Source organism: Triturus cristatus, chromosome 4_2, assembly GCF_964204655.1.
Source record: "Triturus cristatus chromosome 4_2, aTriCri1.1, whole genome shotgun sequence".
Lineage (NCBI taxonomy): Eukaryota > Metazoa > Chordata > Amphibia > Caudata > Salamandridae > Triturus > Triturus cristatus.
Window position 1 is genome coordinate 269,616,920 of NC_140586.1, and position 17,184 is coordinate 269,634,103.

At 45.3% G+C, this 17,184-nt stretch overlaps 1 protein-coding gene across 1 annotated transcript in view; it reads right to left on the bottom strand.

Moving 5' to 3' along the window:
• The window catches only part of LOC146833614 (cytochrome P450 2D15-like), a 160,231-nt gene that overhangs the window by 66,035 nt on the left and 77,012 nt on the right, over positions 1–17,184 (bottom strand). The gene's annotated exons all lie outside the window — the stretch shown is intronic.

A 17,184-nucleotide genomic window follows, 5' to 3' on the forward strand; every position in this document is an offset into this window, starting at 1 on the left:
CGCTAATCGCTTGCTGAGCGTTATATGTGACTTGATACATCCGGATCAATGCGGCTTCATCCCTCATCGTAATACCGCTCTCAACTTACGGCGTCTGCACGGCGTCCTCGCTAGGGCGGAGTACTTCTCTGAACCGGCCATTTTGGTTTCCTTAGACACCATTGAGTGGCCATTCCTTTGGGCCGTCTTGGCGAAGTTTGGCTTTGGGGAGGGATTTCTTAGCTGGGTGAAGCTTCTTTATGCTGGACCAATGGCTCAGGTTGTTGTTAATGGGCGGGTTTCTCGGCCTTTCGCTCTCGGGAGGGGAACTAGGCAGGGGTGCCCGTTGTCCCCTCTGCTCTTTGCTCTCGCCTTGGAACCGCTCGCTGCCTGGCTCCGTTGGGAGCCCTCGCTCAGGGGGCTCCGGTGGGCCCCGGGCTTCGAGGATCGGGTCTCGTTGTACGCGGATGATATTCTCTTGTACCTCACCTCGCCGCGGAAGTCGCTTAATGTTCTCTTTGATGTCCTTACTTCCTTCAGGAGAAATTCGGGTCTGATAATTAATTGGTCCAAATCTTGCGTGTATCCTATCTCTGGTGGCCTTCCTCTCTTACCGCCTCGGCTTCCGCTCCAAATATCTCAGTCCGGCTTTAAATACCTGGGGGTGTACGTTTCGTTGGATCCGGCGGTCCGCTATGAGCAGAATCTCCTGTCTCCACTCCGGCGTTTGAGGGCGGATACGGCTCGGTGGTGTAAGTTGCCCTTGTCTCCACTTGGTCGCGCGGCGCTGTTTAAAATGATGTCCCTTCCCAGATTTCTTTATGCACTCCAGAACTCCTACGATGTCATTCCGGCGGCCTACTTTAGGGAGGTGGAGAGCTTGCAGAGGAGACTGGTTTGGGACGGGCGAGCGCGTATCGCTTTGGCAAAGCTGACTCTCCCCTGGTATGATGGGGGCATCGCGCTTCCTGATATTAGACGGTACTATTGGGCCTCCCAGCTGTCTGCCATTAATCATGCTACGTACGCTCCTGGTTTGAACCCGGCATATGAGATGGATAAATTCCTGCTTCCCGGCGGTAACTATAACAGAGCGCTTTACTCTCGACCCGCTGGTAGGACCCTCACGGGCCCTACTAGGATTGCGGTACGTGTGTGGAAGGCGGCGAACGTAGCGATGGGCTGGAGTGAGCGGTTAACGTGTGCCACTCCTTTATTCGCCTCAGAACGCTTGGGAAGCCTCTGGACAACGAAAGGCTTCGAGCACTGGGACACGATCGGCATCAGCAGAGTGGGGGACCTATGGGTTAAAGGTGCGGTTAAATCCTTCGCGGCGCTCCAGAGCGAGCACGAGCTTAGTGAAAGAGAGTTCTTCCGTTATGCACAGGTTCGGCATGCCCTGCTCTCGGTCTTTGGGGAGGGGACCACGGTCCCTGCTTCTTCGCCTCTCGAGGACCGCATACTCGACGGTCACGTCCCCGACAGTACTATCTCCTTGATTTACAAAAAACTGATAAATAATCGGGCTGACCTCTTGGTGCGTCTTCGGGAGGCATGGACGGGAGATGGGGTGGAGTTGGACGACGAGGACTGGCAGACTGCACTGTCATCCCCTAAGGAGGTGGCCATCCCGGCCCGTCTCCGTCTGGTCCAGCTTAAGATTCTCCATCGTGTTTATGTGACGGGCCCCCGCTTGGTCTCGATGGGGTTCTCTGACGACGGGCTCTGGCAGCGTGGTTGCGGGCTCAGTGCCACCTTTCTCCACATCCTATGGGAATGCCGCGAGGTGGCGGAATATTGGCGCCAGGTGCATGATGTTATGAGACGAGTCACCGGGGTCGCTCTGCTGCCGGAGGTGCGTCGCTGTGTTCTGAATGTATGGGAGCCCAATGACTATAATGCGGCTCAGGCTCGGTGGGCGGCCTTGGGGAACATGATCGCAAAGAGAGATATAGCGCAGCTTTGGGGTTCCCAACGGCCTCCCACCGTGCCTGTATGGAAGGAGAACATGGACTGGTGCATGTTCAGGGAGAAAACTGTGTATGTGGCTCGAGGTAAACCGGGGGCATGGGGTAGAATTTGGGGGCAGTGGAACGTGTATCGCGGGTCTATCTGTGCTCCCCCCCTGGTGGATACGTCTGGGGTTGCCTCGTCCCCCTGATCCTTGAGGGTTCCTTGCTTATCTCGTACTTCGGAGTACAGATTTGGTTCTCCCGTAGCCCCCCCCTCCCTCTCAGGCCTCCTCTTATTGACCGCCCTCGGGTGGTCGGGTGTGGAGTCCCCCGGCTGTGGTTTGATGCCCATTTCAATGTCGTTTCGCCTTGCTTTTTGTTTTTCTTTATTTTTGTTGTTATTTATATTAAAAGTGTGTATCCTGACTTCCCTTACGTGCAGTCTGAGCTACTGTAATATAGCGGAGCCCCTGTGGGCCAGTCATTGTTTTTGAACTGCTTGACCACTTTAACTACCAGCGGCCGGCCCTGGCGGTTGTAGGCCCGTGCTTGTAACCTTTTCTCTGCACAATAAAATTTTTTCAAAAAAAAAAAAAAAAAAAATTCATGGCCTTTAACTGCCATAAGTCGTACAAAAGCAGCCCCTTGCTGGGTGGGACATCCCTGGAAAGGGTAGACACCTTTGACTATCTAGGTGTCAGACTCTTCAACAAAATGTCATGGAGGCCTCCCTAGCAAAGATGCTGATGGAGCACAAACGAGTGGCTGGTGCACTGGGAAAGGAACATCGCTCCTCACATACTAGGCCGGTAGCCCCTGCCCTTCAAGTCTACGATGCAAAAGCAGTCAGCTCAGCTCTTTACGGAGCAGAGGTATGGGGATTCGATAAGGTCAACGATCTCCGCAGATCTGAGTATAAGTTCCTTAGAGGCCTGGTGATGCTACCCCAAAATGTTCTCCTCACCCCCTTATTGCTTTACATAGGCAGACAGTCGATCAGCGATGTAGCCAGGTTGCGCCCACTGCTCTTTTGGGCTCGCATTAGGTGGACCCCAGGGCTTCGCCCCTATGCTGAAGCCCTCATGGAGATCATACCGTTAGACAATGCTCACAAAATAGGCTTGATTTCAAATGTGAGAAAAATGTTGACAGCCATACAGCTCCAAGCGCATTGGGAAAGACAGGAACCCCCAAGGAAAGACGAGCTCAAACGTTTGTTCTGGGAATGGGTGGAACAACGGGAAAGCTGCAAACCTAATGTTGGCAGATTAACAGCAGTATTTTATCTACATAAACAGACTAGATTTTTAGAGCTCTTTTTAGACACAATCCAGGTCCCTAAGGACAGGATGTTGTACATACATTTTAGGTTCGGAACTCTTCCTGTCCGTGAGATGACTGCAAAATGGCACCTACGAAATGAGACATTAAAAGATTGCCCATGTTGCAGAGCCCCACTTGAGAGTATTGCCCATGTTATGTTCGCCTGCCCGGCATACAACATCTTGAGGGCCAAGTGGTTAAAACTGATCTGTCGACAACTGGGCACACGGGACTATCGAGCAGCCCTGTGCATCTTTTGGTCTGATCCTAGACCTTTTTTTGTGTGCTGCGTGGCAATGTTTCTTGGCCAGGCATGGCCTATCAGATGGAAAGCACTCTCAAGAGCGGCACCGCGCTAATTAGATCGAGGCTGTGACGAAACTGCCACAGGGTTATCAAGTCGCATGGCCAAGCTACAAAACAAGTTCTCATGCACATACACTTAATCCATTAATAATCTCCACTGGTATTTCAAGGAAGGCAAGAGCCCTTTAGCAAGTGTAATGGGGGTTCTTAGCCAAGCTCATTACAAAGATTTTTATTAAGATGGAACATTACGCAGTCTTTCCCTCTATTTTTACTGTATATAATGTATATTTTTATTGATATGTGTATTAACTCTTATCTAATTGATCCCGACAATTGTACAATGCATTGTGGGTCTGATAGTCTATTTCGATGTATTGCTTGTGCATATAACTTTTTATGTTGCTGTACATTACATCTATTCTGTAATGTATTTATAAATATTTTTTATAGCTTCTATGACACCAGTTGTCGAAATAAAGCTTATACAACAACAACGAAAATGAAAACTTTCTAAAAGTGTCATTTTAAGAATTATGACCTACAATCTTACTTTACCATTAAAGATGGGTTTAGATCACAATTCATTGGAGACCAAACATGACATTCTACCTATTCCCAAACAAAAGTTATCACCTATTAAATGTAATAAGGCAGCCCAATGTTGTTCTATGAGTGAGGTAGGCCTTACCGTAGTGAAAAACTAATGTAAGAATTTTTCACTACCAGGACATGTAAAACAGAAAAATGCATGCAAAACCTTTTCAATAAAATGCACCCTGCCCTATGGGCTGTTTAGGGCCTAACCTAGAAGTGACTTATATGTATGTAAAAGGAAGGTTTAGGCCTTGGAAAAGGTTTAGTTTGCCATGTCAAAATGGCAGGTCGAAGCTGCACACAGGATGCAATGACAGGCTTGAGACATGATTTAAAAATGATACTTCAGTGGGTGGCCCAATAAGTGCTACAGGACAACAAGTAGCATTTAATTTACAGGCATGGGTACAAGATGCATCACTTACCTAGAGACGTATAAGTAATTTAAATGTACCAAATGGGTGTAAGCAAATGTTGCCATGCTTAAAGGAGAAAGCACAATCACTTTAGCACTGGTTAGCAGTAGTAACTGCACAGAGTCTTAAGGCCAACAAAAACGGATTCATTAATACAGGAGGAGTGAAGGCACAACGTTTGGGGGAAATCCACACCAAAGATGTCAGGTCTAACACACACCTTTTCAGGCACCCGCATTTTTCATGCAAAATGTATTTATATATTTTTAAGCAAGCCAGCACTGTTTATTACATGTGAAGCAGCTAACATGGTTTTAACACTAGATGGTGCCAGGTGCTAGAGATCTACTGTTTTCTCTTTCACTGGCTAGAGGATATATTTAAAACTTGGATATAGTGCTGTGTGGGGTCTGCAGGAAATTCCTGACTCCACCAAATTCTCTGACATTCCACTACACTTTCACAACCCCCACCCTCACCCTCACAACAGGGGCATTAACCGTGTAAATTCTCTCACTAAAACTGATACTCCTGACCGGCAGGTTACACATAGATCTTTGAGGAAGATGGTCAACTCCATGTGTACTTTGAACCTGTAACATTCAAGTCACACAGTTCAATTAACGGAACTGTTACCAGCTTGTCTTATAATCTCAAGACTAGGACATCGGTGCCTGGTGCAGGTCAGTCTGGAGGTGGTCAGTGAGATTCCTATAAAGGTCCTAGGATTGACATATCAAGCCCTATGAATGTCTCAGTATTTGGATATATGGTTCAGCTCAAAATTAAAGAGGGAAAGCTTTGCATGTTGCAGCTTAGAATAAATGTGGAATATGAAAGCTATTTAAAAGTGTGAATACTGGGATATTCATGCCATTCAAATCAAAATAATCGTGAGAGCTCTGTTGATGTCTCAGTAAGAGAGTAGTACACATTGGAGGCTGTCATAGTGATGCATCATGACAGCCCTATAAATATCTCACTACTGAGACACCAGTACATGATGTGGGCCAGTGCAGAAGTGCATTGCGAGAGCTCATGGAATGTCTATATATTAGGATAACAGTGCCTGATGGAGGTCATACTGGGTGCATGACAATGTATCAAGGTCATTAAGATTGAACGGCAACAAAGTCATATCCACTATATTTACTTACCACTACATTGTAAATTAAGTATGTATTTATTCTTCTCACCCTACAAGTGAAATTCTAAAATAGTGACTATATGCTTACCTTACAGTGAAGTTGTAAGTTTTTTATGATATAATTGTCATGCTATATATGGCAGGCAATAAAGTGATTCACCACCATTATTACAGTGGGGCATTGTGAGAGGCCTTTGAAAGTCTAGGTACTTGTATATCTTTAAATGGTGCAGGCCAGTAGAGGGGTATCTCATGAGGGTAATATGAATATTTTAGGAATGGAATTACAGTGCAGAATACTGCTAACATGCATTACATTATAAATGGGTAAATTAGACAAGGACAAGAATCTGCAGGCTAAATGAGGCCCAGAGTTTTCTTCTCTCTCAACCTGCTCTTTACATTTGCCGAACTGCTCTACCTGTCCTTATATACACCCAATACCACTAGATCAGGATTGCTGAAAGTATTGCCCTTCCAACATTTGGGCATTATTTCTTCTCAGGAGCCAAGATGAGGGAACTATTCAGAATGTGCATTTGTAATGGTGATGCCTGAGGCTCTGTAGGGTGGTTTGTGATCTGGCTTTGGTTAGTTGCATGTATTGATGTTTGCACTGTTGTTCATACTGTGAAAACTTAGGAGCATGTATATGAGAAAATGTCGAAGCGCGGAGCTGCACCCGATTTGGCAGTGCAAAGGTGCATGCGCTGCAGGGAATGATTGTTTATGTACAGGAAGGTGTCCCTTCCTGCAGATAACTAAACAATAATGGCGATATGTTGCATTCTGCAGCACACATTGAAGTAGCAAATCGCCATTATTTAATGATTGATTATGTGCAGAAAAGGACACCTTGCTGCCCATAAACAATTATTAATGGCATTTTGCTCTTTTCACCATTTTAACATCTGCTCTTGCATGTCGTTAGTTTTTTGCGCTGCCTCAGATTTACACCTCCTTGCAAATCTGGGGCAGTGCCAAAAGCAATCGGTGTTGTGGTGGAACGCCCACAGCACCACCAATTATACGGCCCTTCCACGCTAAGTGATGTGTGCAAAAAGCCTTATTTGCAAAGTGGCAGAAAGCCAGAAAAAGTGGCTTAACGCTGCTTTGTAAGTAAGGAGAAGGTCATATCGCCACCAGAACGTTGCTAAAAGTGACGTTCTGGTGGCGATATCCCCTTGTAAATATGCCCCTAAGTTCGAATGCAGTGGACTTAGACTGAAGGGATACGATTCAAGACTGTTTAAAAGTGGCAGGCTGCACTTTGAAGAGATGGGTCTTCAGTTTCTTTATGAGCTGCAGCTGGGAGGGAGGTTGTCCCATGTTGATGGGGTTGTCGTTCCAGATCATGGGTGCATAGATGTATAGTTACTTGAGCTAACTAGAGACTGGGACCAAAACATAGGAGCAGAAGATGTAAAGAAAGAAAAAATGAGGAAAGGAAGGAAAAGGAAAGAGGAAAAGAGAGCATTGATTTAGTTGTTATGCTGCTAGTTTGTAAAGGGCTTATGATACTCCTACTCTGTTTCAGGCACTGGAGAGAACATGAGGAAATAAGGAAATTAAAAGGAAAGAGGTGTAGAGGTATTCAATGGATAGTAAGAAAGTAGAGAACATAATGCTATATTATCTTGCACATTTTTAAAGAGCCTTTTTCCTGCCCTACAGGCATTTCAAAGTGCTATGTGTAAAAGAAAAGCATAGTAGAGGAAAGAAATGGAATATAAAATAACAAATTGGAGAGAGGAGAATGTTGTGCAATTTTACTATGAGTAAAGGAATTTCAAGGGAATTGTGAATTTCATGTGGACGGCCGGATTGCTACTCTTTTGTTTATAGATATGACATTCTACTGTAGGGGTGTAATTCTGCCAGATGGGAGTAGAGCTTTGTGCCACTCCCTACCAAAGACTCGAGGCTTCTGTTATATTATGTTATACATTTTTAAAGCACACAGTTGCTCCCAACGGAGCCTCCCTGCACGAGGATTGCCCTAACCACCATAGGGGTGATAAGAGGAGAAAGGAGAACCTAAGCCTGACCAGCAAGGTAAGGTTAAAAAAGAAACATATTAAATTAGAGTCTAAAAAGCCCAGTTTTCAGTTTCTTACTAAACGTTTTCGCAATGGGTTCTTGTCTCATTGGACAGGTAGCATATTCCACAGATTAGATGCCCGATAACCAAAGGAAGAGCCACTCAGACGAGTTGTTTTTATGACAGAGACTGTTGCCAGGGCAGCCTCCAATGATCTGAGTTGTCTACTGGGTTGGGAGGGGTTGAAGAGTGGGAGTGTCAATTCCTGAGATCCTCTATCATTTTAGTTTGTGCTCTAGTCTAAAGATTGTGCCACAGACTGCACTAGCATCTACTACTAAGAAACAAGCCTTACAGAGCCGTACACCCACTTTCCACTCTATCACGAATGCACGCAAGGCCTGTGAAACACCAGGACCTTGCCCATTATTAAAAAAACAATCCAGGCCAAAAAGGCATGTAACACACAGTTTACACGTAGTTGTACACCAACTTCCGTCTACCTGCTGTAAGGCACTATGGGCCAGACTATGACTAACTTGGAATTCCCATGAGCAAATCCAGTGCAGCTGGGATACCAGCCAGAATTTCATTGGGAATTACTACAATTGTGAGTTATAACCCATGGGATTGGAAATAAATGTTTGTGCTGGTTTAACCAGGCGGAATACTGCACAATATTCCATTTTCCTTGGAACGTTCATTGCTGCCAAGTTTTCAGATTGCTTATGTGTGACATTTTCATAAATTTTGTGTAATTATGAGTGACATTCAACGACTATGAGTGACACTTTCTCTGGAGCAAAAGCAAGCAATGAAGATGAGGGAAACAAATGTTAAAAATTACATCCATTTGAGAAACAAGAAACTCTACGATCTGGAAACTGCTGAAAAGCACTAGAAATGGAAGGAAACTAACCGACATTATAAGGACAGTGTCTGGTATGTGTGCTTGTAGCCGAGGTTTGTTGCTCTGGACAGTGCAGCTTACGACAATTCATGAACAGTGTCTGAGGTATGTGTGCTTGTAGCTGAGGTTTGTTGCTCTGGACAGAGCAGCTCACGACACCTCATGGACAGTGTCTGAGGTATGTGTGCTTGTAGCTGAGGTTTGTTGCTCCAGACAGTGCAGCTCATGTCACCTCATGGACAGTATCTGAGGAAAGTGTGCTTGTAGCTGAGGTTTGTTGCTCCGGACAGTGCAGTTTCCGACACTTCATGGACAGTGTCTGAGGTATGTGTGCTTGTAGCTGAGGTTTGTTGCTCCGGACAGTGCAGTTTACGACACTTCATGGACAGTGTCTGAGGTATGTGTGCTTATAGCTGAGGTTTGTTGCTCCAGACAGTGCAGCTCATGTCACCTCATGGACAGTATCTGAGGAAAGTGTGCTTGTAGCTGAGGGTTGTTGCTCCAGACAGTGCAGCTAATGGCATGCCAGGAGCAATGGCTGAGGTGTGTCTGCAGTGAAGATACCCTGCCCAACGTATGGTATCTGTAGGACTAATCTAACTACTGTTTTATTAGTGCAATAAGTGAATTCAGTGTCTGTATTTGTTTAATCATGCCTTGGCTGACGAAGCAAAATAGCGCCAGGGAGTGACCTTTGCTCAGATTGTTTGCAGATTTGATGCCCCTCGGAAGCCGACCTGTGTACGATTTTTCAGCATTTGTATGAGAGAAGCAGGCCTGTGAAATATGATGTAAGTTGTAAAAAAGAAACAGGGATTTCTTGTGGGCAGTTGCTTAAATGTACATATGAAGTATTAATACATTATCAACCAATATTGTTGGGGATGGGGGGGTTCTAAAAATGCAAAGAACAGGATATTGGGCTCTGAAGAAGGAGTGATAGTTCTGTAATGTGATATCAGGGCCTGGAGAAGGGGTGAGAGTTCAGTCTTTGGATAACAGGTACAACAGAGAAGGGCAGAGTGTTCATTTCTGGGATAACAGTTAATGTGATTAAGGTGAGAAAGTTCTATAATGTGACAACATGATCTGGATAAGGTCTGAGTGTTCTGCTGCTGGATAATAGGGCTCTGAAGAAGGGCTGCAATTTTTGGTATAGGGGAAAAAAGGACTCTGTTCGCAGTAGCTGGTTGTGTGGACTTTGACCCTCTGGATTTGCCTTCATTCCGTCGGGACTGCGAGGACCAGCAGCCTCAGTTTTCTTCACAGCTGGTGTCTCTTCCCGCTGAGCTCCCTCCCACCTGCCTGCCGCTTGATAACAGCTCACGGCCCGCGCTTCGCGGGCGCCGTTCGCAGTAGCTGGTTGTGTGGACTTTGACCCTCTGGATTTGCCTTCATTCCGTCGGGACTGCGAGGACCAGCAGCCTCAGTTTTCTTCACAGCTGGTGCCTCTTCCCGCTGAGCTCCCTCCCACCTGCTTTACGTATATAACCACGCCCCTTTCACGCATCGCGGGATGCGCGCGGGTGGGCGCCGGGCGATGCCCAGGCCAAGTGCGGGCCCGTTTGAGCCCGTTCGAGAACGGAGATAACGGGACGGGCCACCCTATTAACATCTGCTTAAGGTTAGTGCAATTGTGATATAGTGATATGGGACTAAAACATGCCTAACCTTGCTAGGAAATAAATTTCGGGAAGCCAAACCGTGGGTACTCTGGAACGGTTTCTTGTTAGAGCTTTGTCTGTGCTGGCCTAGGAAATTGAACTTACAGAAAAAAGACTATCATTGGACATTGCACTTAGCAAAAGATCGTCCCTGGGAAGAATATCCCAGGCTAGTTCACCCACATTTCCCCTGGTGTCTGTGAACGATAATGTATTAATCTCTGGGGGCACAAAGCTCTACTCCCATCTGGTTAAATGTTGAAGGATGTTGGGCTAATTTACAGGTGTCTAATGCCCTTATCACTACTTCCCCTATAACCACTGTGTCCGCACCCCTGAGTATTAGTAACTCTGGAATATTATCGCCGCCTCCCTGTGTTAGGACTAGATCTGCCTACAGTAATAAGGTCGGGGAGAATTATCAAGTAGCAAGTACGACACATAAAAGGAAGTGGAGTGGGGCACAAACACAAACAAAAGGTAGGAAAGCAAAAATCTTGAAAACTAATGGTGTTCTGGCCCCAATCCCTTCAAGTAGCCCTATTAAATGTCCAGCTACTGTCGGTATTGACGCGGACAGGGATGCATCGAGTTCGGCAGTAGATGTATTGATAGATGAAGCAGGGCTTATCTTTTGGAGTAAGTTGGAGGCTATTTTTTAAAAAACTTGCCTCCCGATATATGATAGACTGGATGTTATCGAAAGTAGGCTTGTTTGCTTAGAACTTGCAGTTGCATCGGGCCAATTGCGGGGGGGATTGCGGGCAAATGGAGCACACTGTATTGATAAGACTGTAGCTGGGAATATAGGAGTGGTTGAAATTTCAAGTAATGTACAGGAAGGTATAAAATATAATATTATTGCTAGGGAACATGCCCCTCAATTGTTACCAATTAATAGGCCCTCAGGTTCTAATTCTAACCCTCCCCGCTCTGGTGAAGTAGAGGAAGCAGTGGAAATGCCGCATATTGCAACCCAGGTACAACTGGGGAGGGCTACCACTATCCCTCTACCAACATACCCCCCAGAAAGTCTACCCCGAATTGACCTTCCCCAAGAGTCTACCCCGTATGTGGTAGTTCTTGTGGGGGTCCCACAACTGGCCCAGGGGAAGGGAGAGACATACATGGATCTTAAGAACAAATGGACTTTCAGGCTTAATACAAATCGCCCGCTTCCCCCCAATGTATCCGCAGAAATATTGTTTGTAAGAAGAGTAGATTGGGTAGGGATACGGAGGAAGTCCAAAGAAGGCGATTGTATAATTATTAATTTTAGAGACAGAAGGGTTGGCGAATACATATGCAAATGGTTCTATGAAGATACAAATACTGGGATACAGTCATTCCCTCTGAGTTATTTTTATCCAGTAACAGTCCCTCCGCCTAGGAAGTTGATGCCTACTAGAGGGAATTGGAATAGGAATAATGTTATGGGCTTCCACAACTTTAATAGATTTGAGGTATTGTCGGGACTGGAGGATTGTGATTGACGTCAGTCCCCAACCCCTGAGAACTGCCTATGTAACATGAAGGAGAATGTTGACCCTACATTTGAAGTTATATCCTTAACAGTTGATGCTGATCAAGGTAGATTAGAGAATGTTACCCGCTTAGTCCAGGATTATGATGTATTAGAGCCCCCTCTATTTGCTAATGAATGTATGGAATGTTTTAGGGGTAACGTTAATACTGAAAAACCTCTTAGAAGATCTACTGGCTCTCCCCCCTTGTTATTGGTTTCCTGGAATGTGGCGGGATTGGGGTCAAAACTGAAGATGGATGACTGGGCTACTTTTATAGACATATACGATATCTGTCTCTTTCAAGAAACGTGGTTGGTGGAACCTGCTTTTCGTGAGGGGTATGTGAACTTTTATGCGCCAGCGGATAGAAAGGAAAGGGGGCGACCGATGGGAGGATTAGTTATTTGGGTTAAACAGAAACTAGGTTGCAAAATACGTCAACTACCGATTCTCAACAAAGACATATTGGCGGTGAGGCTCTGCTTCCCATCAGGTGGTAATTTAGACATTTACAATGTGTATGCTAGAGGCCTCCCGGGAGGGAAGAAATCGACGGTAGTCTCCGCTTTGGGAGATTTAATTGAGGCTTTACCAGCTAACAAATTGCCGCTCATTGCAGGGGACTTTAATGTTACATTTGAACCCCTGGGTTACGAGGACCAAAATATATCAGAGGAGGAAGACTCGAGATGGGGTGTTCCTCAGCTTGATCTGGTTCCTATAAAAAAATGGACCGAAGCGGTTATCCAACGTAAGGGTTTTTGCTTGGGGAACCATTTGAGAGCTGCTAATGGACGCACACATTCAGATAGGCGGGGTAGCAATATGTATGATAATGGCTGTAGGGCTAGCCGGATAGATGACATGCTTGTCCATTTAAGATTATGGCATTGCCTAATGGACATGGCTGTTATCATGCGCTTAGAGAGTGACCACAATCCACTTACCTCTTCTTTTGAATTGGCAGTAGTTAGATTAGGAACGGCCACCGGTGACAGCATTGCTCCAGAAGTAGTCCTAGCAATGATGAGCGCCATTTAAAGTGGAGCAGGGTCGTTGAGCATCCTGAGACCTTGCTTTTAATTAGGGAAGAAGTAGCTATGGTATTGTTACTCCTGGGACCCCACGAGCTAACCCCCGAATTTCAGCTTAGTACCATTCAGGTACATGGTATACTTTTTGATAAACTCAAGGCCCACTTTTGTAAACCGGGTCGGGGAAAAATGAAAAATAAGAAGAAGGAAGAAAGTTGGTATAATGTGGTTTGTAAGCAAACCAGATCGAATCTGGGCATTGCAATAAAAAAACGGGACTCCGCTCAGGTAAGAGAGGCGAGGAAGCTGTATAGGGAGGCTCAGAAGGAGGCAAAGAAAGAATGGGACAGATGTAAGTGGCAGGAGTTGAAAGAAGCTTGTAAAGCTAAGAACCCCAAATTGTTTTGGGATATATTTAAATGGGACAGGGGTGGGTGTTCTGAACGTGTACAGAATAATGTAGCCCATCATCAGTGGCTTGAATTTTTCAAACCACAATATGCATGTGACAGAAGGTATGAGTGTGGAGACATCATTCCAAACACATTTTATAAAGATGCTACTTTTAGCTTGGAAGATGTGGATAGGGCTCTTGAGGCTGTTACTGAGGGACGGGCTCCAGGAATGGACTGTATCCCCGCAGACGTTTTCTTAAATGATAAGCAAATGTGGCGGAAGTATATAGTTTTATTGGCTAATGCAATAGCCCAGGGCGGGGTCATTCCTCCTTCCTGGAAGGGGGCAGAAATCGTGCCAGTCTATAAAAAGGGGGATAAGTCAGTTGCAGGCAATTACAGGTCTATTAGCCTGATTGACTCTATTCAAAAAATTATGGGCAGTTTAGTTATTTTTAAGATACAAGTCTGGATTGATGAAAACAACAACTTGAGTCCATTACAGGCGGGTTTTCGTAAGAAAACTAGCACAATAGATCAAGTTTTTCGATTGGTAAACCTGTATTGGCGATCTGTGGTCCTGGGGAAGGGGTCCTTATATGCATTGTTTGTGGATCTGAGAGCAGCTTTTGACCTAGTTCCACGGGCCAAATTATGGCAGGTCCTGAAGGACCTTGGGATGGCTCCAGAGCTATTGAGTCTGATCGTCCGCTTGCATGAGAACACTTTTGCACGGGTGCGGTGGGGGCTACAGGGGGAGGTTACTGAAGCCTTCCTCGTTGAACGAGGAGTGCGGCAGGGGTGTGTAATGGCGCCCACCCTGTTCTCACTCTTTGTCAATGGGGTGGTGGATTACCTCTCTCTGTGCCCCACGGATGCCCCAGCGCTGGATGGCATTCGCATCCCTGTCCTCATGTTTGCGGACGATACCTTAATCATCTCTAAGACTCCCAGTGGCCTGCAGAAAGCTGTGTGGCGTTTCGAGGATTTTTGTCGCCGGCATGGGCTGGAAATAAATACAGCCAAAACCAAGTTCATGGCGTTTAATGAACATGGATCCTTTAGAGGCAATATAGTTATGGATAATTATCCCCTAGAACAGGTGGATGCTTTTACCTACCTGGGGGTAACTTTGCAAAGGGGCATGTGCTGGAATCGTCATATTGATATGGCTGTTTTAAAGCACCAGCAACAAGGTGGTTGTCTACTGCAGAAATTCAAAAGCTCACAAACAAAACCTATTCGCCCAGCTCTGGAGATCTATGGGATGAAGGTATTGAGTTCGGTCTTATATGGAGCCGAACTCTGGGGCTTTGAAAACACAACTCGGTTGATCAAGGTGGAAAATGAGTTTCTACGCAAGTTGACAGGTGTCCCGCAAAGTATCCCTTTAATTCCTTTATTATGGGATCTAGGGAAAAAAGGGGTCAAAGACTTAGTAAAATTGCGCCCACTGTTATATTGGTGTAGAATATGGACTACGGCGGAATTGATGCATTATGCTCGGGGCCTTATGGATATCATCAATAACGACCCCTTCCATAAAATAAAATGGCTGAGGGAGATCAGATCACTTTTAGGGAATATGGGAATGTCTGAATTGTGGAATAATCCCCAAAATGCAAGTTTCCCATCTCAAAAGATTATGAAAGCAAGATATTGGGAAATGGTGCATTATGCATCCATGAAGGAAAAGCTTTCTACAAAACTTACGGGTCGGTTTTTTTAATTTAAAAATGCACCTGATTTTGAAGAATATTGGGATGCAGTTGAAAGACCCTATGACCGTAAATGATACTTTCAATTTAGGATTGGTACATTACCAACTAGACAGTTTACGGGGAAATGGGATGGGTCCCAAAGTGATAGATGCCCCTGGTGCCCGGGTCACCAAGAAACAGTTGGTCACATTTTGTTTGGATGTCCCCAATATGTTGCACCACGCCGGATGTGTATCAAACCTATTTGTAAACTTATGGGCACACGGAGATATGTTGATGCTCTGAGAATTTTAAGGACAGACCCGAAACTTACAATTGCAATTGCTATGGCGAAATGTTTGCATTGGGCCTGGACAATTCGAATCAAATTACTTTCCTTGCCCAGAGCTTAACTGCAAAGTCCTCTGTTTCCTGTTGTGATGAAATGACACCTTTCACCCACTAACCATATATTAGTTACTGGTACGTTTTAGACATGATGAAATTGTATTGTATTATATTTAGTAAATGAGATTTTTAGATATTGTGTTTTAAACCTATTCTTCATGAGTTATATTATTGAATGTAATACTTTTTTTAAATGTGTATGGAATTTGATGTATTTATGAATGACTGATGTATTTTATAGATATACTTTGATGACTCAATTGTCAAATAAAGTTTATGATAAGACTCTAGACCAAGGCTAAGTATTCTGTTATGTGATAAGTCTCTTGTGAAATGTAGAATATAATATAGGCCCAAAACACTTTGCGTCTAATCCAAAGTCAGGATTTTACATAAGAATTAGAACATTGGTTCTGGGGGTCTCGTTTCTTATCAGGTGCAAATCAATTATATTCTCGTTTCACCCTTGGCTAGTGCAACAATTATCAATTGGATGGCACATGGAGACCCCGGCAACACAGGTTGAGCCAGCCTAATCATGACATAAATTAATAGTCAGTCTGGCAACAAAAGTCAACTGACTTGGACTCACTTGAGCTGCCGCAGCCTGCACTAGGTTGGGTAAGCCTCAGAAGAGTGAGGCTGAGGCACAGTATGTAGTTCTAAACAAAACAAGAAATGTGTTCATTTTGTCTATTGCGCATTATTTTGTGTAATATAAAAGCTGCACTCTCTCTGAAAATACCTGCTGGCTTAGCAGACACAGTGGTACACACTTTGAATGAACGTAAGGGTTTCGACTTTCTAGAAAACTCACAGCTCCTGGTCCGAACACAGCTCCTTTCATTATGATCTAAATTAATAGCAGACTCCATACAGAGATCATGCAATTCCTGCACCAGAGAGAGGTCCGCTGTGCTGTCTGTTAGCTGCAGCAGAGAACACTAGTTTTCGTGTGGCAGGCCATGCACACGTTGTGAGTGCGGCGTTGTGTGTGTGTGTGCACATTTGGAACTTTAAGCGCAGCATTTGTACCCTATAATCCTGCCGGCAACCTAATGAATATGCCCCTCAATTGACTTTAGGACTAGGATAGCACACTTACTTTTTTATAGCGAGCATAGGTGCTGCACGTGTTGTGAGTGTGTTATTGTGTGTGCACAGCCTGTAGATTTTTTTGCATTACCACAATCCTGCTGGCAACTGAATGATTATGCCCCTCAGGGCTAGGCACATGTACTTCTTATTTTTTGCTCTGAGCTCATCCAGCCCCCAAGACTGGCGAGCTTCAGCGTGCGCGCTGTCTGCCACACACGTCTCTCCAGCAGGTTATCATGATTAATTAAGCAGCCAGCACTATCCGGGCCGCATCACTTGACAAGCACAGCTGAGGAGGCGTTAGTATAAATTGATACTTGTATAGCGCACTACTCACCCGCAAGGGTCTCAAGGCGCTTGTACGAATACCGCTGTGGAACCCATCCTGGCTTTCCCTGTGAGGCGTCCACTCCTGGGCACCCCCAAGGTGGAGGCCAGGCATCCTTAGCGTTGTGGGGGCCGTTGTGGAGATTAAGCAAGCTATTGCCCAGAGTTGCAGAGTGGGACTCCATGATTGGAATGGCATCGAGGCGAGAATTATCAGGTCCGTGGAATTTTGAGCCCAAGACCCGCCGAGGCGGGGAATTGAACCCTGGTCCCGGGCTAGACCTCTGCATCAGGGTCTGCTGCTCTTATCATTGAGCCACACTTCTCCACTATGCATGACTGAAATGCGTTAGTCTAACAC